Source organism: Cervus elaphus, chromosome 33 (genome assembly GCF_910594005.1).
Source record: "Cervus elaphus chromosome 33, mCerEla1.1, whole genome shotgun sequence".
In the NCBI taxonomy this organism is placed as follows: Eukaryota; Metazoa; Chordata; class Mammalia; order Artiodactyla; family Cervidae; genus Cervus; species Cervus elaphus.
The window spans coordinates 38,157,245-38,183,803 of NC_057847.1; the positions used below are offsets into that span (position 1 = coordinate 38,157,245).

Genomic DNA, 26,559 nt, shown 5'->3' on the forward strand with positions numbered 1-26,559 from the left:
GCTATGGTGATGGCTCCATCACCTACGTGTGACTCAGCAGTAATGCCTTGCTTCCATGGCTGCCTGGCTTTCCTCCGCCAGCATTTCCCACCACAGTCTCCTCCCTCATTCCCTTCGATCCATCTCTCTGCGGTCAACAGCAGCCCTAACCCTGGGATTGCTCCACAATCTCTAAACTCCAGATGCCAGCCGCTGTGCCTTCTAGGGGACCTGCATCTCTGTCTGGGGTATGTATGACTGCAGCAAGGACTGTTTGATTCTCATTCCATTTAGGCTGCCACAGATCAGCTGTTTCACGCTCAGCCTTAAATGTTTCTCCTCTGACTCAGACAATTGCCCCAATGTGGGGATCGGATAACTGCTTCAGTTTCCTCTCCCACTGAGGGCAGGTCTAGTCCTACTAACACCCCTGTTTTTTCCCCTAGTTCCTTCATCCTACCAAGTTTTGCCTGGTTCTATATATTCTTTTCCTCTGGTCAGGCACTCCTGTCCACTTTCAGCAGGTGTTCTGCATGCACTTCTGTGTCTGAAAGTATATTCCTGATGTATCCGTGGGGAGAGATACACTCCACATCCACCTACTCCTCCACCATCTTGTTGTCTCTTACTTTCTTGCTTCTCTGTATGCCTCATATTTTTTTTAGCTGAAAACTGGACATTTCAAATATTATAGTATGGCAACTCTGAAAATCAGATTCTCTCTCTCCTCTGTGCTTTGTTGATACTGCTTCTTTGGGGCTGTTGTTTGCTTATTTAGTGACTTTTCTCAACTATTTTTATAAAGTCTGTATTCTTTGTCATGCATAGCTACTGAAATCTGTGTTTTATTAGCTTGGTATTCACTCAGTGCTTTGACAGACTTTCCTTAAATGCCTGGAGGCAAAGGAAAAAAAAAAAAAAAAAGCTCAAAACTTTTCCAGTCTTTATTGATTGGTGATTGGTTCTGGTTTGGGATACGTCTTAAAGAATTAGACACATCATTTATAGCTCTGCCTTTCCCTGCTTGCTATGAGTTTGAAGGTGAGTCAGAGGTGAAAGCTTAAGGTCTTCTCAGGACTTTTTGAGCATTCATTCAGCTTTGGGAATGTGTGTGGTCTTTTCAGTTCCCAATATATGTGCATGCCTCAGTCATGTTCGACTCTTTGCAACCCTGTGAGATATAGAGGAGGATAGGGAATTTAGAAGCTCCAGTAGGAGTTTCTAAATTCCCTATCCTCCTCTGTATCTCCTTTCCTTGTCTCTTCCTTCCTCGGGCTTTTCAAGCTGTCTGTTGTTTGTCCTGATTGCTATCCCTTGCCTCAAGCTCCTGTGATCAATTCTTTTGCTTTTAAATGCTTTTGGCAAATGCCATCTGGGGAAGTCACTCCAGCCCTGGGCATGCTCTGAGTAGAGCAAAACAAAGGCATGCTGTTGCACTGGTCCTTTCAGTTCAGTTGAGTTCAATTCAGTCGCTCAGTCATGTCCGATTCCGTGCGACCCCATGAATTGCAGCATGCCAGGCCTCCCTGTTCATCACCAACTCCTGGAGTTTACTCAAACCCATGCCCATCGAGTCGGTGATGCCATCCAGCCATCTCATCTCATCCTCTGTCGTCCCCTCCTCCTCCTGCCCCCAATCCCTCCCAGCATCAGGGTCTTTTCTAATGAGTCAACACTTCGCATGAGGTGGCCAAGGTACTGGAGTTTCAGCTTCAGCATCAGTCCTTCCAATGAACACCCAGGACTGATCTCCTTTAGGATGGACTGGTTGGGTCTCCTTGCTGTGCAAGGGATTCTCAAGAGTCTTCTCCAACACCACAGTTCAAAAGCATTAATTTTTCAGTGCTCAGCTTTCTTCACACTCTAACTCTCATATCCCTACATGACCACTGGAAAAACCATAGCCTTGACTAGACGGACCTTTGTTGGCAAAGTAATGTCTCTGCTTTTTAATATGCTGTCTAGGTTGGTCATAACTTTTCTTCCAAGGAGTAAGCATCTTTTAATTTCATGGCTGCAATCACCATCTGCAGTGATTTTGGACCCCCCAAAAATAAAGTCTGACACTGTTTCCACTGTCTCCCCATCTATTTCCCATGAGGTGATGGGACCAGATGCCATGATCTTAGTTTTCTGAATGTTAAGCTTTAAGCCAACTTTTTCACTCTCCTCTTTCACTTTCATCAAGAGGCTTTTTAGTTCCTCTTCACTCTCTGCCATAAGGGTGGTGTCATCTGCATACCTGAGGTTATTGATATTTCTCCCAGCCATCTTGATTCCAGTTTGTGCTTCTTCCAGCCCAGCGTTTCTCATGATGTACTCTGCATATAAGTTAAATAAGCAGAGTGACAATATACAGCCTTGACGTATTCCTTTTCCTATATGGAACCAGTCTGTTAAGGAGCCACTAAAGATGTTGATACACACAACCACAATTCTTCCAGACTGATGTCTATATTGCTTCCTCTGCCAGTAGCAACGTATATCAGAAGTGCATGCTACCATCTTCATGGCTGTTGCTGCTCTGAGGAATGAGGGATGGTAGACAGGTGATACAAAATGACACAATTGTTGTGACCATTTATTTGACTAGACCCAATGTTTTGCAAAACTTGAGTCTGACAGTTTGTGCCAATGTCTTAGCTGCTTCTTTTTGTCTCATGTATTAAAATTTTGTTTCCATTTTGGACCCGCTTACACTGTTGGTGGGAATGCAAACTAGTACAGCCACTATGGAAAACAGTGTGGAGATTTCTTAAAAAACTGGAAATAGAACTGCCATATGACCCAGCAATCCCACTTCTGGGCATACACACTGAGGAAACCAGATCTGAAAGAGACACGTGCACCCCAATGTTCATCGCAGCACTGTTTATAATAGCCAGGACATGGAAGCAACCTAGATGCCCATCAGCAGATGAATGGATAAGAAGCTGTGGTACATATACACCATGGAATATTACTCAGCCGTTAAAAAGAATTCATTTGAATCAGTTCTAATGAGATGGATGAAACTGGAGCCCATTATACAGAGTGAAGTAAGCCAGGAAGATAAAGAACATTACAGCATACTAACACATATATATGGAATTTAGAAAGATGGTAATGATAACCCTATATGCAAAACAGAAAAAGAGACACAGAAGTACAGAACAGACTTTTGAACTCTGTGGGAGAAGGTGAGGGTGGGATGTTTCGAAAGAACAGCATGTATATTATCTGTAGTGAAACAGATCACCAGCCCAGGTGGGATGCATGAGACAAGTGCTCGGGCCTGGTGCACTGGGAAGACCCAGAGGAATCGGGTGGAGAGGGAGGTGGGAGGGGGGATCGGGATGGGGAATACGTGTAACTCTATGGTTGATTTATATCACTGTATGACAAAACCCACTGAAATGTAGTGAAGTAATTAGCCTCCAACTAATAAAAAAATAAAATAAAATAAAATAAATAAAATTTTGTTTCCATTTTGGTAAAACGTATGTAAATAAAGCTTGATATTTAAACCAGTGTTTAGTGTACAATTGGCAGTTAGTGTTTAGTGGCATTAATTACATTCACATTGTTGTGCAACCATCACTATCTGTGAGTTGCTTTTATGATGGGTGAAGCTCTGGAATTTTCCACTCTGCCATTTTCAGGGATGGTATTTTCTACTTCAGGTTCATGAGGAGGGAAATAGTGTGGCATGAAATGTGTTAGAAAAGTTAGAGGGTTAGTGACTAAAATTTTATTGATGATAAAAAGTATTTGTTAAAGTATAGGGTACACTAGATCTCTCAGTACTACTTTTTTTCTACATCTAATGAATCTGTAATTATTTTAACGTAAAAAGTTAAATGGTAAAGAATCTGTCTACAATGCAGGAGACTCACGTTTGATCCAAAGATCCCCTGGAGAAGGCAATGACAACCCACTCCAGTATTCTTGCCTGGAAAATTCCATGGACAGAGGAGCCTGGTGGGGTATAGTCCACAGCATTACAAGAGTCAAACATGACTTAGCAACTAAACCACCACCATCATGTATATTTTAATTCAGGTATTGAAGGGTAAAAGCTTAAATTCAAAATAGCAGATCAAACTAGAGGCAAAGAAATAGAAAGAGAAACAATATACATTGTTTCCAAGAAAACCCTGTATCATATTTGTCCTTGTGCAAATGAGGAGGTAGGATACAATCACACTGAGAAATGAACAAGTCTGAAAGAACATTTGGCTTGATTTGAAGGAAAAAAAGTTGAACTGGAATGGGTATTAAAACAAGCTGTCACAGGACCAGGTGTGGCATTATGTAAACAAAATATAATTGAACAACAATAACAAATTAGCAAGATCTAGGGAAGAAGAAACTAGACCTCAAAAGAAATATGTGCTAGAGGAAAGGGATCTAAATCTACTCTAGGTGTCATAGTATAAAAGCTTTTCCCTCTACCCTCTTATGTTCAGGAACTGAGCTCTTGCAAATTAAACTGACAAAAGACAGATTAACAAGAGAAAAGGCATGCACTATTTACTTAATGTTAATATTTTAATTTTTAAGTGTGCATGAGGGTCTCTCACAGAAAAGGAAGTGAAAACTCAAAGACAAATTTCGGTTTGAGAGCTTATATATATATATACCATTTTAATAAAAAGTGATACATTGGTAGACAAATGATGAGATAAAGGAGAAGTGGACTTCTAGGAGTGATAAATTGTGGGAAAGTGAATACTTGGCGTGTGGGGTGGGGGGTAGCTAATGGAAGATAAGGAATTTTTAATCAACTTTATGCAGATTCAAGTCAGTGTTGTTTCCAGTATGAGTTGCTTCCTCTTCCAGGTATTGAGGAGGAGGAGGGAATACCTCCACAAAGGGAAATTTATACCCTATCTTTAGGCATAAAGGGGAGAGAGTAGAGTTTTTTCTGTGTCTGCTATTTCCCAATTGCCTTCAGTTCAAAATAATCCTTACACCAAAGTAACACATTTTGTGGTGGAATCTTCTGACCCCCCTTCAGTATTTTAAAGAAAAGAGAATTTGATACAGAGAACTAACAGACTGGTTCCAAATCAGGAAAGGAGTACATCAAGGCTGTATATTGTCACCCTGCTTATTTAACTTCTATGGAGAGTACATCATGCAAAATGCCAAGCTGGATGAAGCACAAGCTGGAATCAAGATTGCCAGGAGAAATATCAATAACCTCAGATACACATATGACACCACCCTTATGCAGAAAGTGAAGAACTAAAGAGCCTCTTGATGAAAATGAAAGTGGAGAATGAAAAAGTTGGCTTAAAACTCAACATTCAGAAAGCTAAGATCATGGCATCCGGTCCCATCACTTCATAGCAAATAGATGGGGAACCAATGGAAATAGTGAGAGACTTTATTTTCTTGGGTTCCAAAATCACTGCAGATGGTGACTGCAGCCATGAAATTAAAAGACACTTGCTCCTTGAAAGAAAAGTTATGATCAACCAAGACAGCATATTAAAAAGCAGAGACATTACTTTGCCAACAAAGGTCCATCTAGTCAAGGCTATGGTTTTTCCAGTAGTCATGTATGGGTGTGAGATGGACTATAAAGACAGCTGAGCACCAAAGAATTGATGCTTTTGAACTGTGATGTTGGAGAAGACTCTTGAGAGTCCCTTGGACTGCAAGGAGATCAAACCAGTCAATCCTGAAGGAAATCAGAACTGAATATTCATTGGAAGGACTGACGCTAAAGCTGTAACTCCAATACTTCGGCCACCTGATGTGAAGAACTGACTCATTGGAAAAGACCCTGAAGCTGGGAAAGATAGAAGTCAGGAGGAGAAGGGGATGACATAAGATGAGATGGTTGGATGGCATCACTGACTCAATGGACATGATTCTGAACAAGCTCTGGGAGTTAGTGATGGACAGGGAAGCCTGGGTGCTGCAGTCCATGGGGTTGCAAAGAGCGACTGAACTGAACTGACCTGAACTGAATATAGAGAACTGTGCATGTTTAGTCTCTAAGTCATGTCCTACTTTTTGTGACCCCATGGACTGTATTCCACCAGGCTCCTCTGTCCATGGGATTTCACAGGCAAGAATACTGGAGTGGAGTGCCATTTCCTTCTCCAAAAGATCTTCCTGACCCAAGGATTAAACCCAAGTCTCCTGCATTGGCAAGCAGATTCTTTACCACTGAGCCAGGGAATGCAGAGAACTAGATGCTCACAAAACCATTAGAGGAACAAAAGAGTAGGCTCTAGAGGTAGATAAGCAATTACTTCCACAGATAGGACCCTTGCAAATTGCTGGATTCACAATAAAAAAATATAAAATAGGGGTTAAGAAAGCCAGGCATGGGAAGACACAAAAACTGCTTCCACAAATGTTTCTCGACAACTTCCAACGAAATATAGTGATTAGGCCTGGAACACCAAGTGTGACATTTCCCACTCTTATACCTCCTCCTGCCCCCTGAAGCTGGAGAATGGACACTGACATTTCCTTGACATTGTTTCCCACCAGCCAACAAAAAGCACTGAAGGTATTTCTGTTTCATTTCTATCTTTTAAATATCATGCAAGTGCATCTAGGGGTGGAACCTTATTCACATCGAGGACTCTAGCTGTGAGACCGAGGAATGTACTTTTCAGCTTTGCAGCCTCTGAAGCACAGAAACACACATAGGAAGGAAGTGGGAAGAATGTGAAGAGCTAATTGAGTACATTCAGTGTTGGTAGTTGAGATATTCCCTCTATTTTTATCTGTTCTGTTGATTGGCAGTTCTATTACATCAAAATCAGAATGAGAAAAAAAAGACAACTTAGAGGTTATTTTGTTCTAAAGTATAATTTTGCAGATGAGGAAATGGAGACCCAGAACATTTAAATGACCTGCTCCAGGTCCTGCAGCTGATTATTGGTAAATCTTATTTCCTGATCGAGGCTCCTTTCCAGACATGTAATTTCCTTATGTATACCTTTGTTTGTCCCAAATAGAATTTAAAATGGCTTACTGATATTAAAAACATTGGTAGAATGAAATTCTTAAAAATAAATATTAAGTAGGAGACACACATGGAGGAGGGCATGGCAACCCACTCCAGCATTCTTGCCTGGAGAATCCCCACGGACAGAGGAGCCTGGCGGGCTATCGTCCATGGGGTTGCACAGAATCGGATATGACCGAGTGATGAAGCACAGTACGGCACAGAAGACACATGGGAAGTGAGGGAGATCACGCCAAGGAGCTGGGACTATGGCAGGTAGGAGTAGGTAATTTAGAGCTCTGAAGAGCCCGCAAAGACTCAGTTTGTGATTGGATCTAATTTTGAGGTATTTGATGAAAAAATTTGACCTTAAGTTTGGTATGTTTAAAAAAGTTCCTTCAATGTAAATTGGTGCAGCGATGGAAAGCAATATAAAGTTTTCTTAAAAAAACTAAAAATATAGTCTAGCAATCCCACTCTTTGGCATATACTTGGAGAAAACTCTAATTTGAAAACATAAATGCACCCCAGTGTTCATAGTAACACTATTAACAATACAAGCCAAGACATGGAAGCAACCTGTGTCCACCAACAGATGAGCGGATAAAGAAGACGTGGTACACACACACACCACACTCAAGAATATTACTCAGCCGTAATAAAAAATGAAATAATGCCATTTGCAGCCACATGGATGGACCTAGCTGTTGTCATATGACGTGAAGTAAGACAAAGAAAGACAAGTATCACATAATATCACACATATGAAATCTTAAATATGTTACAAATGAAGTTATTTACAAAACAGAAACAGATTCACAGACACAGAAAACAAACTTATGGCTCAGTTCAGTTCAGTCACTCAGTCGTGTCCAACTCTTTGTGACCCCATGGACTGCAGCACCCTAGGCTTCCCTGTCCATCACCAACTCCCAGAGCCTGCTCAAATTCATGTCCATCAAGTCCGTGATGCCATCCAACCACTTCATCCTCTGTCGTCCCCTTCTCCTCCTGCCTTCAATCTTGCCCATCATCAGGGTTTTTTCCATTGAGCTAATTCTTAACAGGTGGCCAGAGTATTGGAGCTTCAACTTCAGCATCAGTCCTTCCAATGAATATTCAGTACTGATTTCCTTTAGGCTGGACTTGTTTGATCTCCTTGCAGTCCAAGGGACTCTCAAGAGTCTTCTCCAACACCACAGTTTAAAAGCATCAATTCAGGTGGTGGGGGAGAGATAAACAGGATTGGCAGATGCAAGCTTACTATGTATAAAATAGATAAGCAATAACACTGTATAGCGTAGGGAACTATATTCAATATATTATAATAAACCATAATGGAAAATAATATGAAAAAGAATATATCTATTCAGTTATATATATGTAAATATATATATACACACATATATATTTTTGTATACCAAAATTAACACATTATAAATTAACTATACTTCAATTAAAAAACATTAAAAAGAGTTTCTTTATATTTTACCACACACACAAAGTTCTTTAGGCAAGATGCCTTAAAAAGAACTGTGAGTTTTTAAAAGCTATTTCTTCAAAACACAGGAAGCTCAAAAGGCTGAAGGGACCCCCGTGGGAAGTTTAGTTGGTCCAGACAGCACTGATCTGCTTTGCCAAAGGGGTAGGTAACTCAACCCCTAAAGGGATGGAGTAAAGATGTATCTCAGGTTAAGGTAGGTCAGCATTTCATGGCTGGGACTATATGCACATGTCAGAACTGTCAGCCAGTGGATGCAGGGATAATTTAGGGAGCCAGTGGACATGCTATGCAGCAGTTTGATTTTGTGATTAATTTAGAGAGTGGTAAATAAAATTGCCTGTCAAGAGCCAAATAGCAAAAGCAGAATGAACACCAAGTATAAGTTATTAGCTTTGTGTTTCTGTAAAATGTATTTTGGAAATTATTAAATTTTTTTCCCCTTCTTACCATCTAACTTCCTTTCTCTATAGTAATAAAAAAAAAAAAAAAATCCAGATCCCAATTTGATGTTCTCTCTAACCTGTTCGTCTAATTGCAATTAAACCCTGGGAGAGTAATCTTTTCAAATGCCAGAAAATAAGTTAGTGCCCAAGGGAATGGCAAAGCTGGAAATGTGATGTGAGTAATCACCAGACCAGCTTTTTCTGCTCCAGTACAAAAGAAGGGCTGGGAAGAGGGGATCACCCACGATTCCCAAACAGGAAGGCCTGGTGTTCATTTCCCTAAGAATATAATTGTCTTGCATTCTTGGATCATCTGACAAACTGCTACCCACTGTATTGATCTACCGCCACACAGAAAAAGTAATAATTTAATAACCAGCTCTGTTGAGAGAGCAGGGAAAAGTAGTGTTAGCTTAAGGAACCACATAAGACTCGAAAAAGGGAATTAAGTTTTTGAAAGGAAAATATAACGCATTTGGGAGGATCTTTAGGGGGCACCAAAAGAAGACCATAAAATTATTAATGGAGAGAAACTTACATCTGATTAATCCTAAGCCAGTCCTATTTGGCATAGGTTATTGTTGCAGACAGGAAGCTCAGAGTTCAGGGCAATACTGGAGCAGTGGTCCATGAACCAGACAAGACAATTAGATGTGGGTGCCTGGGTGGAAATGTTGCATTCATGTAAGACCTGACGGCATAAAGAAAGAAGTAGCTTTGGTATCAGAGAGACCTGAATCTGAATCCCAGTGGTGACTTACTAGCTGAGTTTGCTTGGGAAAATTACTTAAACTCCTGACCCTCAGTTTTCTCATTTGTGAAACTGGAATAACAGTATTTTTTCCTACAATGTTTGTAAGGGGATAAGATATAATGTCTCAAAAGTGGTTGGTAAATAGTTAATAAATAGTAGTTGATAAATAGTAGCTATTATCATTAACTACAAAACTTTTGGAGTCATGGAGGATAAATAAGGAAGGAAAAATATCAGGAAGCTGGTTAAGAAAAATTTTAGGAGATGGAATAGTTTGTAAATAACAGAGAAGCCAACAAGTTAAGAAAAGCACATGATAAGTAGTTACAGTCACTGGAGGGAAGTAAATGATTTATTTGAGGAAAATGGTGTCCAATTTATCAGTAGAATGCTATTTGACATTTGTGGGAAATGAGAGAAAAGTCAGGTCAAAAAATAAAAATGCGGAAACCATTAACTAGATAAAATGGAATGCTTGGTGGTATGTGAGGGAGGGTCGGTGTGAAATAAGTGGTCTTGATATAATTGGAGAAAGATGGGTAACAAATGATACATCTAGGCTAGAGTTCAAGGAGTTGTATCATTCTTTGTGAGGGAAAATACCATTAAAAATGATGTCAGAATTTTTTCTAAGCCAGTATCCCTCTAAAATCTCTGCCAGCATAAATTCCATAATTATTGAAAAAAATTTAAAGCAATATAAATAGAAAAAAGTGCTTGACCAGAGTATTGAAAATCAGTTTCCCAATGAAACTGAGGAAGCTGGAAAGGTAGGTCAGGTAAGAAATTAAAAACTTCAATTATCTACCCGTCAGTTGTCAGGCTATCTAATTCAGACTGAAATGCAGAGATGAGATTTTAGGATGAGACAAATGACTAATTCTAACAAAGTAAAATAACCCTGCATAACATGGAGTGTTTGCGTAATGAGCATGAACTGGTTTAGTCAGGTGGTTATGAGTGATTTTTCATGAAATAATAGCAGGATCAATTCAATATTTTAGCAAGTAGATTAAAGTAAAAATCACCCTTTTAGAAAAAAAAATTTAAGCACTAGTCAGAAAACTTGGCTGTAACAGATTTTAAAGTAACATTAAAAGAAAAAACCCTAAAGGCTGACTAAAAGCATTATTATGAATTTATGAAAATTATTTGTCAAGGATAAAATGTCAAGGTATGAACTAGGATGAACAAGGATGAACTAAATGAATTAAATGAATAAATAATTCTAGGAGCACATGGCAAACTTTTCTGAAATTAATAATAACATGATTGTTTTCAGATACATCAAATCAGCAAGCTACAAGGCTAAGAAAAAGTAATGTGCATAGTTGGAAAATAAATGATGTAATCCAGTTAATTCATTTATTCTTTCCTTTTTCTTGACTAGAAATATAAACAGCACCTAAAAAGGAAAAAAAAGTTCAGAAAATGCAGATCTTATCTCTTTTGCTTTTTATTACATGAAAAAAATTAGAAACACTGCAAATTTTTACTTAAGCCCAAAAGTTTCAAAACAGTTTTTTTGGTAAAATATCAAAGGAAGATGGTATGGAAAGATTTTGAGGCTACATCCTGCTTCCAAGCTAACTTTGGAAGCAGTTGTGAGCTACTAAGAAAAGTCAGGATGAAGCAACTCATTGGGAGTGACTGATTCCCACCTAAGATCTTTGAATGGACTTTAGGTATATTCAATATATATTCCCAACTGTTCATTGAGCCACAGTGCCAATGGCTGCGGGTTTGCCACGTGATTCTAAGTGCTCTGGGCCATGGTTGATCTCCCTGGCAAGCCTGCGAAATCTGTCAAGAAAGGCAGGAAGAACCATATCCTTCTTGGGGAGAAAGGCAAGGATGTTAATGTAAAGATGTAATGTTAATGTAAAGTTACATCTGGGATGTAACTGCGAGTTGTTTCTTGAAATAGTTTTATTGGACTTTTTCAGTCATGAAAGTAATATACTCTCATTGAAAAAACCTGAAAAAAAACAGAAAAATATAAAGAAGAAAAGAAAAATCGATTATCATCCCACTATGCAGCAATAACCACAGTAAAATCTTAAGGTATATTCTTATAGATTTTCCCCCATATATATGTTTTCTGTCTTTCAGTACATTTTGTATAAAAATGAGACAATATAATTTTGTAGTCTGCATTTTTCACTTAGAAATGTACGAAATGCAAATTAATCCATGTCAGTAAAAGTAGATACAATATCAGTTTTTAGTGTTTGGACATTATGTAGTTTAATTTATCTTTTTGATAATTGGATTATGTTTGGTCACATAATTCAAATAAATATTTGATTTACTTTTAAAAATCAGTTCAATATTTTGCTCTCAGTAGGCTCTTTATATATATTAATCTGTTTAGATTTAAGAATCATACTCTCAGACTACAATATTATGTTCTGTGCAGCATCTAGCACACCCGAGATGATAGAATATTTTTTTCAGTTTTACTGAGAAACACACATCACTGTATAAGTTTAAGGCATGCAGCATAATTTGATTTACATATATTGAGAAGTGATTACCATAATATGTTCAGTTAACATCCACTTTCTCATATATCAATAGATATAATGAAAAGAAAGAAGAAAAAAGGACAAACATTTTCTCCTTGTGATGAGAACTCTTAGGATTTACTTAGGATAAACCATATAGCAGTGTTAGCTGTAGTCATCCTCATATATTATACACGTAGTACTTACTTATTTATAATTGGAAGTCTGTACCTTTTGACTACCTTCCTTTAATTCCTCTTGCCCCTCCCCTCCACAGGTCTGTTAACCACAAGCCTGATCTCTTTTTTCATGTGATTTTTTTTTTTTTTAGATTACACATATAAAAGATTATACACTATTTGTCTTTGACTTATTTCACTTAGCGTAGTACCTTCAGTTCAGTTCAGTCGCTCAGCTGTGTCTGACTCTGTGACCCCATGGACTGCAGCACGCCAGGCCTTCCTGTCCTTCAAGGTCCATCCATTTTATTGAAAATGGCAGGATGTTCTCAGTTTTTAAATGACTGACTAATATCCCATTGCATATATACAATGAACAGAGGAGCCTGGCGGGCTACAGTCCATGGGGTCACAAAGAGTCAGACACGACTTAGTGACTGAGCACACATGTGCATATTCAATACCACACCTTTATCCATTCTTCTATCAATGGACACTTGTTTTCCTGTCTTGGCTATTGTAAATAATGCTGCTATGAACATGAGGGGTACAAATGGTGAGTGTTTCTGTTTCCTCTGAATATATTCCCAGAAGTGGAACTGCTGGGTCATAAGGTAGTTCTAGTTTTGATTTTTTGAAGAACCTCCATATTGTCTTCCACAGTGGCTGTCCCAATTCACAATCCCACCAACAGTGAATTATAGAGTGTTTATCTCTATTCACTGGAACTGATTTTAGAACTTTGGCATTCAATATTATAGCATTAAAACAATGGTAAGCAGAATATCCTTGCTTGATTACTTCTTGCGGTGAATTCCTAGAAGTTGAATTTCCATCCCAGAGACAATGGACATTTTTAAGCCTTTTGATGCAGACTGCTAAACAGGTCTCTTGAAAGGTGAATCAGTTTACCTCCATGCCCTATCTCCCCACACTTTTCTCAATGTAGTATAACATTGTTCTATTAACCTTCACAAAGCTAATAGGTTAAAAAAGGCATTGTACCCTAATTTGCAGTTCTTAAATTACTAATAAAGTTGAATATCTTCTTATAGCTATATGCCTGTCTGTCTTTCCCCCTCCCTCAAGGAATTGTTTGACATAAATTATCTGAAAAATATTGAATATAGTTCCCTGTGCTACATAGTAAATCCTTATTGCTTATTTATTTTATGTGTAGACTTTTCTATCTGTTAATCTCATACTTCTGATATGTCCTTCCCCACCTCCCTCTCCCGTTTGGTCCTGACTGTGAGTCCGTTTCTGTTTTGCACACAGATTCTTTTGTATCATTTTTTAGATTCTACATGTAAATGATATCATATAGTATTTGTCCGAGTTACTTCACTGAATATAATTCTCTTTAGGTCCATCCACATCGCTGCAAATGGCAATATTTTATTCCGTTTTATGGCCAAGTAATATTTCATTGTATATGCACACACACATTACACCTTCTTAAACCAATCTGCTGATAGGCACTTGGGTTGTTTGCATGTCTTGGCTATTGCAAATAGTGCTGCTATAAACACTGTGGGGCATGTATTATTTTGAATTAGAGTTTTTGTTTCTTTTCAGATATATACCCGGGAGAAGGATTGCTGGATCATATGGTAGCTTTATTTTTTGTATTTTAAGGAACCTCTATATTTTCTATAGTGGCTGCACACTTTTGCTAAAAGTTTAGAAAGAAAAAAATCCATTTCCCCCCCAGATTTGTTAAAAATTAATATAGCACACAGTGAAACTGACTTTTTTTGGCTGCGTATTTCAATTTTAACACATGGGTAGATCTGTGTAACCACCACCATGATCAAGGTGGGGAACAGTTACATTTCCCATAAACTCCCTTTTGTTATTCCTTTGAACTCACCTCTCTTTCCACCTCTCATCCTTGGCCACCACTGATCTGTTTTCTATCACTTTAGTTTTGTTTTTTTTTGAGAGTATCATATGAACGCAATCATGTGACGGTAGGAAAATTTTGAGACTGGTTTTTTTCACTCTGCATAATGCTTTTGAGATTCATCCAAGTTGTGTGTTTGGTCCTTTATATTTTTGAGTAATATTCCATTGTATGGATGTACCACTGTTTATTTTTCTACTCACTTACTAAAAGATGTTTGAATTGTTTCTATTTTTTGGTGTTTATGAGTAGAATTGCTAGAAACACTTTCGTACTGGTTTTTGTGCAAGTATAAGTATTTCTCTAGGGTAAGTATGTAAAATTGGGATTGCTGAGTCATGTGGAAAGTTTATGTTTAACTTCATAAGAAACTGCTGAAAATGTTTTCCAGAGTGTCTGCTTTATTTTTATATTTCTCCTAACAATATATATGATCCAGTTCCTTCACATCCTTATCAGCACTTGATATTGCCAGTGTTTTTTATTCTAGCCATTGTAATAGGTATATGATGGTATCTCATCATAGGTATAATTTGAATTTCCTTTAATGACTAATAATGTTGAACATCTTTTCATTTGCTTTCTGCCATCCATATCTCCTCTCTGGTTAAGTATATGTTCAAGCCTTTTTCCCACTTAAAAACTGAGTTGTTTTCTTACTTTTGAGAATCCTTCATATAATCTGGATACAAGTACATTGTCAGATATGTGATTTGTGAGTATTTTCTCCCAGTTTGTAGATTATCTTTTCATTCTCTTAACAGTGTCTTTCACAGAGCAAAAGTTTTAAAATACAGGGAAGTCTCAGGCTTGGTCTTGAATACTTATGTGGAAACTGGTTGATACTCAATTTCCCAGTCTCCCCCTCATCTCATCCCTATATATTTGATCTCCATACCCAATTGCCAGTACTTTGCTCTCACATCACTTGCTCAAAAGTTAATTCAAAGTGTTTATTATGTATTATAAATAAATACTTGAGTTGCTTTGAAGATTGATTCAGCATTTGGCATGTTTATTATGCACTTTTATCCATACACATTTCTGAGTCATTCTACCTTGAAGGTAGACACGTGGTCTTTTTCACCTTGTTCCGAGCCACACCTAATGGATCAGAAGACCAGAGTATCATCACTGGAAGGAGTTTAGAGCCCTGACTGTAAACATGTGGTCTGTGGATCAGCAGCGTCAGCTTTACCTGGGAGCCTGTAAGAAATTCTGACTTTCAGGCCCTCCCTCGGACCTACCAGTTAGAATCTATATTTTAATGAGATCCCCAGGTGTACATTAGCATTTTCAAGTACAGCTGTACAGCTCATCTGGTTCTCACTCATTTTCCAAACAAGAAACTGAGGACCGGAGAGACCAAGGCTGGCTCAAAGGCCAGCAGCAGCCGGTGCTCGAGCCAGGATGAGAACCTGGCCCCCTGAGTCCAAAGCCAGTGTGTTCTGTACTGCTCCATCTGCCTCTGTCGTTTTGGATGACGACGTTGGTCTAAGCTTCTCCCATCTCATCCTCAGCCGTGCATGGAGCATCAGCATTTGTCTTGATGTGGTCTTTCTCCAAAAAGACTCCCTTCATTTCTTATTCCCAATATCCCCTAGGGATATCCAACTTTCAAATTGCAGACTTTCAAATTTTCCTAATGAAATGAACTGAACACTCTTTGGGGGAATAAAGTGATTTCTCCCCTTGCATTTGTTTACTTCTTTGTAAGCTCCTGAGATGGCTAACATGGTAGTTGTTAATCACACCATCTGTTCAAACAGCATTTTGAAATCATTTGATTCATACTTTTCTTTTTAAGGAACTTTTTTTTTTCAGAACAATATGTTTGTGTCTGTGTTACTCCCATCATTTGGCAATGCAGTATGAGCTATTTAAACTTTCCTATTTATTGTAAATGGCTTTTCAATCAGCAAATATTTTTAAAATGTGCATACACCACAAAAAAGCTGTGTCTACTGACTTTTCAAACATTGGAAAGAGTAGGAAAATCTGTTCCAGTCTATCTGCTGTCAAATTTTTAACCATCTGATTATATTTAAATCAAGTGTTTAGGAGGATGATTTATCTAACTGACCCTGAGAGATTTTCCCAACTGGCCCTGAAGATGGCAGTGCCGTGCAATTTAGTACAACCCTTCACTCCCCCACCCCTCAAGAGGAATTTCTGGAATGAAACAGACTAGGGGAGGATTCACTAAATCTGAACCTCCTAACACTCAGCATAAACCTCTTCTGAACTCTGGGACAATTTGATTTGTCTTTTGGTCCTTTTGTTTTTGTTTAAAGCTGTACCCCATGCGTTTCCTGTTTCCAGCCGGGATCAGAAATGAAAATAGTTTAAAGGTTATTCCCATATCATGGGTAACCAGGAAGTGCCTATGTAGTTTACTGAAAAGCTGGTTTTCACAAGACCACTTAGCCTTTTTTTTTTTTCCCTTAATCCTAACAAAGGTTCAACTCAAGATAAGTGGGAGCTGAGAATACAGGGAGGTTTTGAATTCCTGCTGGAACCACAACTCTGGGAGCTTGCTTCTCAACAACAGAAGCCTCAGGTCTGACAGTCTTTAAATTTCATTGGCAGAGTCTGGAAAATGGGTTTGGAGGGGACACATGCTTAAGGTCCGGGCAGTATACATTTCTGGGTCCTGTCATTGTTAAGGTGTGGGCATGAAAATAGAGAGGGATGGAAGTATATTCAAACTTACTTTTGAGACTTTCGAAATTTGGTGACATTTCAACTAGCCAGAAAACATTTGTTGAAGACTTGAAAGTGAAAGTGAAGTTGCTCAGTCGTGTCCGACTCTGCGACCCCATGGACTGTAGCCTACCATGCTCCTCCGTCCTTGGGATTTTCCAGGCAAGAGTACTTAATTATGTGAAAAAAGTGAAAGTGTTAGTCGCTCAGTCGTGTCTGACTCTTTGCAACCCCATGAACTGCAGCTCTTCAGGGTCTCTGTCCATAGAATTCTCCAGGCAAGAATACTAGAGTGGGTTGCTATTACCTTCTCCAGGGGATCTTCCTGACTCAGGATCAAACCCGGGGTCTCCTGCATTGCAGGCAGATTGTCTACCATCTGAGCCACACAAAAGCATTATACTAAGTACTATTTAAAAAAAACGGTGGTGTGTGTGCTCAGTCATGTCCAACTCTTTGCTACCCTATGGACTGTAGCCCACCAGGCTCTTCTGTCCATGGAATTTTCCAGGCAAGAAAACTGGAATGAATTGCCATTTCCTTCTCCGGGGGATCTTCCCTTACCTAGGGATCAAGCTGGTGTCTCCCACATCTCTTGAATTAGCAGGCAGATTCTTTACCACTGAGCCACCTGGAAAGCATTATAAAGAATAGCCAGGAATATTTATGTGCCGTGAGCCAGTCCCTTGCCAAATGCTTTAGCAATTTTTCATTTAGTCTTCACCAGAATTGTATGAGGCAGGTACTATATCCTTTTTTTTTTTTTTCTTTTACATAAGGAAAATGAGGGACAGAGAGGTAAGGAAATGTGGCTCAGTTGATGCAATTTGTAAGCATAATTGCTAAAATTCAAGGTCAAGTTTCTTAATCCCAGAAACTGTGCTATCAGTTGTTACTATGTATTGTGATTCATAGATGATGACATAGCATAGGTATCAGGCTTTCAAGTTAGAATCAGACATATTTGGTACTCATTTAAGAATATCAGAGAAAGGGAGACTTAAATCCCATTAGTATATTCCTTCCGCTAAACTCAACATAGTTGTAAAGAAACCAGGCCCTCAGGGAACATTTATGTCATTTGGATGGGGGGAGTACCCCGTGGAAATCCTTCCCCAAGGTTAGACATCACACCTAAATGACGCAAGATGTCTTTTCCTGGTGTGATCTAGTCAAAGAATCTCCAGGGCAAAGAATTGTTAGTGAAACTAGGGAGACCAAGGGCACTCAGTTGGGACTGTATTTTTTGATACCCAGGGATAAAACACACTATCATTTCAAACTGTTTTTTTCCCAGTATTCTTTTACCATCATGCAAGCCCTCAGAGGACATCTCAAGCTGGTTCTGTTTAACCTCCTCCCAGTTCAAATGTGAGGACCTACCTTCTCTTTTGTTTTTGTCATTAAAATATAGATGCAAAGCATCCCATTTCCCTTCTCTTTGTTATGAATGTCTTACAAGGTTGCCTAGGGCAGGTATTCTCAAAGTGTCAGCCCCAAACATGCAGCATTAGCATGCCTACCTTGAGAGCTCGTCAGAAATGCACCCTCTCAGGCCCTGCCCCAGACCGAATGCATCAGAAACTCTGGGTGGAACCTGACCATTTGTATAAAACAAGCCTTCCAAGTGACTCTGATGCACTTGAATGTTTGAAAACCACTAGACTATGTAGACATTTACATGAAATTTGGGAAAAAGAGATGAGTTCAAGGGAGTCAATGGCCAAAGTGCTGAATGCTGTGGAAGAGAAGCCTCCCTAGTTGCCAGGACTCACTAGGGACAGGGAGCACAGTCCTTAGGCTGGGGTGGCTGTTGAATTTGGCCAGCTCTTGTTCTTCAGGTCTCATTGGGTCCAAGGCCTTCTTCCAGGACCTTTTTCTCACATCACTTCCCTCCCATCTGTTACCCCACCCTTTCTCCAAACTTGGGGAATTCTTTCTTAGCTTTGAGAGAGGATGGAGAGATGGGAGGTAAAGGTATGGATGAGGACAACTTCCCAAGAGTCATCCTATTTTCTTCCAAATGTTTCATCTAGGATTTTAAAAGTCAAAAAAGAGAAGAAGGCTCCTTTTTCCCCTACTTTTCTGTGATCGTATTCCCTTTCTCAAGCAATGAGCTTAGAACAGCTGGGATGGAAGGCAAAGAGAGGTATAAGTAGGAAGAGAAATATATTGGTAAGTGTCTCAAAATTACAGCCAGCAACACAGTGTAATGCAAACTTCTAGGTTATTCATATTTCTTCCTTAAATTGCCTTGAGCAGAGATCTGATCACATAGAAATGAGAGATACCTCTGGGTTGCTGAAAGTTATTTGAGAAGTTCCACCTATGTCCTTAGTAGGACAATGTCTCGTCCAGCAAGAATCAAGTGTAACTTAAATTTCTTCTTAGATGTTTATTTTTATGAGTAAAACTCAGCTCTACTTGGGCATTCTTCCCCTAGAATATAAACTTCCTGGAGAACATGCCTTAGTTTACCAGACCCTTGCCAGGAACATCTTACCTTTCTTTCCATCTCTCCTCTCTCTATTCCCCCTAAAGGGTCTTAAGTCTAAATTATTAATACTTTCGATTATTCACTGATCAGTCCAGCCAATATGAATCCCCCCCCTTTCTTACCACCCCAGTACTTACACATTTAATAATTTGTTCACTTTCAGTTTAGAAATCTTTCACAATAAATCAGATTGCTTCATGTGTAGACGTTTTTTGTCTCCTCTAAAACGTTAAAATCTTAGAGGAAATGGGAACCATTTTAGTTTGTGAAGAAATTACTTCCTCTATATTACTTTCCTAGAAGTAAATGTTAGGTTCTTATTTTATATTAATATGTTGTTATTTTATGGGAAAGACATATATTTGGGAGGTCACATCCATATCTGGGATCCAACTGCAGCTAAAAAATAAGGTTTAGTCTAATATCTGTCACTTGGGGAAGGAACCTATATATTAGATCAGCACTGATGGTGTAGCAGAGAGGAGTGCAGTATTGCTTTGGTCTTGACTTTGAAGGAGGGGTTGGAATGTGTTTGTGTTGTGAACATGAAGTGTGTTAAAGATAGTACCTGCCACGTAGAGGTCTATTCTTACGGTTGTTTTCGAAAGATGCTCAGAGATGCTCTAGGGATCCACAGAAGAGCCTCCTGGATCTCCTTGGGGGTGTAGATCAGTAGTGAGTAAGAGCCTGGAGGAGTGTTTCTCCCCTGCACTTAACAGAGCAGCGCTGGGGTTTTCTGTTTTGTCTGTTAGGTCTTTGGGTAAGATTCTGTTTGAGGTACAGGTTTTCCTGCTGAAAAAAATGTTTGAGGAGATAACCAATTTCCCTTGTAGTTAGATTATCTTGAATATTGCATTCTCAGTTTTTCTTTCATTTGTTAATTCTTGGAATTTTGGAAACGTTTGTTGGAAGTCTCTCAGCTGGGTATGGGAATAGTTTTTGCTCACAATGAGATCACTCCCAGAGATGACCATGAAGGTGATGTAGAAAAGCAGAGGGCAAGGCTTTCACTGTGAACGTAAAACCTGGGAGGGAGCCAGAAATAAGGTCACAAATCTCCTCTCCACTCTTCTCTGCACCCTCATTTCTTATTCCAGTGCTATGGAGTTTATTATGAAGATGCTTTGTTTATTTTTAAAAGTATGTTCTCTTCTCCAAATATCTAGTACAGTACTGGGCACTCAATAGGTGCTCAATAAATACTCCTTGAATGGAATTAAATGAAGAATGCTGATGCTGTTAAGGGCTTCCCAGGTTGTGCTAGGGGTAAAGAACCTACCCACCAATTCAGGAGACATAAGAGACTCAGGTTCAACCCCTGGGTCAGGAAGATCCCCTGGAGGAGGGGATGGCAATCCATGCCGGTATTCTGGAGTGGAGAATTTCATGGACAGAGGAGTCTGGTGGGCTACCGTCCAAGGGGTCTGAAAGAGCTGGGCATGACTGAAGCGATTTAGCGTGCTTGCAGGCACGGTGCTGCTAAAGAAAAGAGAAGCTGAAAGTCAAGAGGAGAATACAAAAAAAAAAAAAGAAAGAAAGAAAGAAAGATCACTGAAGATGAACTTGTCTCTCTTTACAGATGGTTTCAAGGAAAATACCAAGGTCAGAAATGAAAAGGTACCTTCCATTCCAGCTGGATATGGCATTTGGCTTATCTTATTAAGGGTGATATTTTCAAGGATCACGACACAAAACTGACAAAACAATGCCAAACTGGGTCCCAGGATTTTGATTTTTGGCATATTTGCAGGGAGTCAATGGGTGTATGTGATTTCATTTCAGATTCTACCTCTCAGACTGCTTCAGAAAATAGCCTTTAGGCTGTAATTTTATTTTATTTTTTTAATGCTTTAGGAAAATCTCTTCTGGCTTTGCTCAATAAAGAAATAAAAAATGGAAAGGCATTCTGCAGCAGTTGCAGCGGCGGTGGTGGCAGCCACCACTGCCCCAGCTGCCGCCATGCTTCATAAAACTATCCCAAATGGGATGAGCACATTTAGCAGAATGATCAATCCGCTGCTGCCATATCACTTCTATTTTTAATCTTGGCAGAGTTACAAATTTCAAGGGTTTTTGGAGACAGAGGAAGTCTGCCACACGAAGTGATTTTAGCTCTCATCTTTTCAGAGTTTAAATTCACGGGAGTGGAATATTCCAGCCTCTAAAGGAATTGATGTTCCTGAAATCCCAACTAGCTTTCTGCTGCTGCTCGCAGATGATGACTTTTAATCCAGGCAAGGAAAAGGCTTGAAAGGGTCTCTTTTTCTAAGATACCTTTTTATTTTTTAAGGCGTTTATAAGGTAGAGGTATATTTCATGTATTAAAAAAAATATTTATTCACAAATAATAACCTTAAATCACCTAAGGGTTTATCTCACACATCTCTCTCTGCCTTGCCTCAGATTATTCATTTCCAACACTGGCCTCTCTGTTAATTAAATGGTATGTCTATGGGGGCAATTCCACTTGAATGATAATTAATGTGTTTTTTCCCAATCCAGCTGCCCATGAACTCTTGGTAGATAAATTGTTTTGTAGCACATATTTGTGGCTGGGCTTGGATAATTATTTTCTGCACAACTGAAAAAAAAAAAGGTAAACATCATCCAAAGCACAAGATCTCTTCTCTTCTTTTTTACACCTGGGGAATGTGGGTGGAGGAAGAGTACCGATTCTGTAATGAAGACACCTAAGTACCATCGTGGAAACTAGATTGACCTTCTGGCTAATTTTCATAATTATTTGATATTCCTACCTGCTGGTGGTTTATAAGACATATGGTTTCTGAGTTATATATAAATTAAGAAAGGGTTATTTATTTTGGGTTCCAAAGGTATGTTAAAATGTGACAAACTTGCTTTTTAACACACACAGTCTTCTTTTTCACTTTAATATGCTAATACTTTTTGTGAGAGGCAGAATATGTCATTACGGTTAAAAGCTTAGCCTCTGAAATATGTGCTGCATTCAAATCCTGGTTTCATCACTTGACGACTATAAAAACTTGACAAGTTTTTCACCTCTTTATCCCTTACATTTCTCATCTATGAAGTGAAAATCATGACAATTAACATCTTCCTTATAGGGTTATTGTGAGGATTTAATAGCATTATTATGTAAAACAAAATATTAATGTTTTGGTGGCTGGCATACATTAATCATTACAGTAACTATTAACCTGGATTTTTAAAAGAGAATATTTTAGCATTAAAGCAGATTTCCTGAAAAAATGGCAAAAACTTCTCTAGTTTTACACCACATTATTGATTAATTGATAAAAATTCTCTGAAAGTGCAATTTTAGGTCCAGAATACTAAAACTTCAACAGATGGATAGTGGGCCTGAAAATCATAGTTTTAATGGACATGAACCTCAAAGAGAGGAGGTATATATGTAAATAGCAAGACAAGGGAGAATTGCCCACCAAGATATGTGAGTGTCTAAAAATGAGCTTTAAGCTCGCAGCAGAGGAAGAAATGCCTTGGGATGAAACTCCCATCTGAGTACCTTGCTTGCTGTGCTGTGCTTAGTCACTTACTTGTGTCCGACTCTTTGAGACACCATGGACTGTATCCTGCAGCCTCCTCTGTCCATGAGGATTCTCCAGGCACAAATACTGGAGTGGTTGCCATGCCCTCTTTTGGGGGATCTTCCCAATCCAGGGATCAAACCCAGGTCTCCTGCGTTAAAAGTGGATTCTTTACCATCTGAGCCACAAGGACAGCCCACCTTGCTTACATGAATCCTATTATTTCATTTACTCAGTTCAGACTTGGCCTCCCCTTACCCTGAGCAAATGTGTTACAAAAAAATCATGTAGTTAGGAAAAAAGATAATTTAAAAATCTTTGGCCTTACAATATCTTCTCTTGATTCAGAGAAAAATTCAGGCAAGTGACATATAAAACTCAGTTACCCAATGTTTATTGCACTACTTAAAATAGTCAGGACATGGAAGCAACCTAGATGGATAAAGAAAATGTGGTATATATACACAATGGAATATAACTCAGCCATAAAACAGAATGAAGTTGAGTCAGTTGTAGTGGTGTGGAAGAATCTGTCATACAGGCTGAATTTAGTCAGAAAGAGAAAAGTATCATATATTAACACACACATATATGGAATCTAGAAAAATAGTACTGATGAACCTATTTGCAGGGAAGGAATGGAGAAGAAGATGTAGAGAATGAACTTGTAGACACAGCAGGGGAAAGAGAGGGTAGGTCAAATTGAGAAAGTAGCTTTGACATATATACACTAACACATGGATAAGATGGACAGAGGATAAGATGGTTGGATGGCATCCCCGACTTGATGGACGTGAGTTTGAACAAGCTCTGGGAGTTGGTGATGGACAGGGAGGCCTGGCGTGCTGCACTTCATGGGGTTGCAGAGTCAGGTATGACTGAGCGACTGAACTGAATGGAACTGAAACTAACGTGTAGAGTGGATAGCCATTGGGAAGCTGCCATATAACACAAGGAGCACAGCCTGACCCTCTGTGATGACCCAGAGGGGTGGAATAAGAGGAAAGGGCGGGCTCAAGAGGGAGAGGATATATATACAGTATATATATATATATAAAATGAAGGCTGGTTCACATTGTTATATGGCAGAAACCAACACAACATTGTAAAGTAATTACCCTCCAATTAAAAAAAATATCAACTTGGTTACTTCACTATCTGATGCCAATTATGTTTAGAAAATTTTAATCTGGCTTGGTTCTTGATAATGAGATCTGAGTCAGGGCATTTCCAAACCAAAATGTTAGCATAGTTGCATAATAAATATCTAGAAAGGAAGTCAAGTCATCATATTTAGGGAAACCTTTCTGATTTAGAGAAGCAGGTCAACTAGAATTTCTTTTGGAAAAAATTGTCTTCTCTGCTTTAGAAAGGCTATCAGATGGTCACTTTTTTAATGCTCCCAAATTTGCCTGAATTATGAACCTCAGGTGACCTAGTTAATGTATATGATATACTTCTGGTACTTCTGTTGGGCACTGTGTTAAGCACTTTACATGTGCTTAACATATATGTGCTTTGTGTGACCCTCTTTGCAGCTTTAATATTTTCCTATTTTGAATCAGGAAGCTGAAATTCAGATGCACACCTGGTAAATGGGATTCAAACCCAGGTAGTCCAACTTCAGTCTGTGTGCTCTTGGTTTTAACCACTGTATTCTCTTCTGTGATTTCACATGAAGTGTTAAAAATGTAAAAGTTGATAAGTATCTATATGACTTCAGTATATACATTCTAAGATCTAAAAAGTTCTACTGTGAGATTTCCATAGATATTTGCAACAACGCTGACAATTAAACTGTCAAAAAGCAAATATTGCAATACTGGAAAATAATAGTCTCCTCCCCCAATTACTGAGATCAGTTTTTTTTTCCTATTGAAGAAGTGAACAAATCTCGTAGATAAAGCTAGTCTTAAAGGGAGGCGTTTCATTAATATTAAGGCTCAACAGTGGCATGTGGAGAAATATCACAGTAAAACCATTGCTGATGCTGGGCACTGCACTGACCTGATATTTGAAACAGTGAGCTTCACAATCTGCCTAATAATTAAAGCAATTTATCTTCAGGCGGATCTAGGCCATTTCGTTATTTCAACATGAAACTCTTGGGGAATAGAGATGAATGTAGTGACTGTCTGTTGTGTAAACACTAATACCAAAAGTAAGTAAAAAAAAAAGTAAGTAGGTCTCTCGTTGAGATGCCATCAACTGCTTGACCATCAGAACTTTGGCTGCTAAAGTGATGCCATACCTCTATATGGCAGCAAGGTAATTGAACCTTTGCCACCACCTTGCAGAACCTAGAATGCAGACAAAATGATGATGCTTATACAAATCTTTACCTTGTCTGAAATATCAAGAAACAAATGTGATACAATAGGGTCTGTGAAGGAGGAATTCTGAAATTATATGGTATGATATTTGAGTACAGATTTGCTCTGTCCAATTCAATAGACATTAGCATGTGGTTACAGAGCAATTGAAAGATGGCTTCTTGAAATTGAGATGTGTTACGATTACAAATATAAACCAGATTTAAAGACTTAGTGTAGAAAAAAGAATTTAAAATAGTTCAATAATTTTTTAATATTGATTATGTGTTGGAAGAATATTTTTGATACACTGCCTTAAATAAAATATGTTGTTAAAGTTAAATTCATCTGTCTCCCCTTACTTTTAGAATATGACCACCATAAAATTTAAATTGTATACGTGGCTCACCCTGTATTTCTGATGGGTAGTGCTGGTAGATAATCCACACCAGAGGCAACTGAAGAGTGAGACAGCTTTGTCCTTTATCATGGACTCTCAGGGATCATTTAGGAGCCAGATGAAATATTTTGATGGCCTCACCATCTTTATTTGTTTGGTTTTCAATTTCATTAATTTTTGCTTTTATCTTCATTATATCCTTTCTTCTACTGTATTTATTCTTATGCTTTTAACCCCGTAATTGTCAATGTCATCTCTAGCTCATTTACTTTCAGTCTTTTATGTTAAGTAAATTCATTTAAGGCTAAAGTATTGCTTTAGAAATATCCCCCCAATTTTGGCATATAGCACTTTTATTGTCGTATAGTTTGAATTTATAAAATAGTATTCTCATGTGGTTTCCTCTTTGACTACTAGGTTATTTTACGATACAGAGATGTGATATAGGTTCTTTGTTATTTCTTGAAATTTCCTTTTTGACCTGCTATGTGGTCAGTTCTTTTAACAGTTCCATTTGTGCTTGAAAAGAATGTGTATTTTCTATTTTCTAATTACTATATGTAGGTTTCTACATATAATTAAGTCTTTTAGGTTAACTGGGTTGTTCAAATATCTTGTAAATCCTTAATACCTTTTTTTTTTTTTTTTGTCTGCCTGATGTGTCAGTTTCTGAGAAAGGTACATGAAAATTTCCCCCTACGATTGTAGATTTGTCAATTCCTCCTTATATTTTTTACTTTATGTATTTCAAGGCTATGTTGCTAACTATATACAATTTCATGACTTGTTTTCTTGTTGAGTTGTTCTTTTTACCTTATGAAACTATATTTCTATCAATACCTCTTGACTTAAAACTCTATATTGTTTGATTTGAAAATTGCAACCCTGGC

The 26,559-nt window shown here is 38.5% G+C and overlaps 1 long non-coding RNA gene across 1 annotated transcript; it reads left to right on the forward strand.

Annotated features, from left to right (window-relative positions):
• The first annotated feature begins 169 nt into the window (after positions 1–169).
• Positions 170–21,180, forward strand: LOC122688599. The gene is made up of 3 exons (XR_006339517.1): positions 170–227; positions 16,687–16,787; positions 21,007–21,180. It is a non-coding gene; the product is annotated as an uncharacterized LOC122688599 (long non-coding RNA).
• The last annotated feature ends 5,379 nt before the right edge of the window (positions 21,181–26,559 follow it).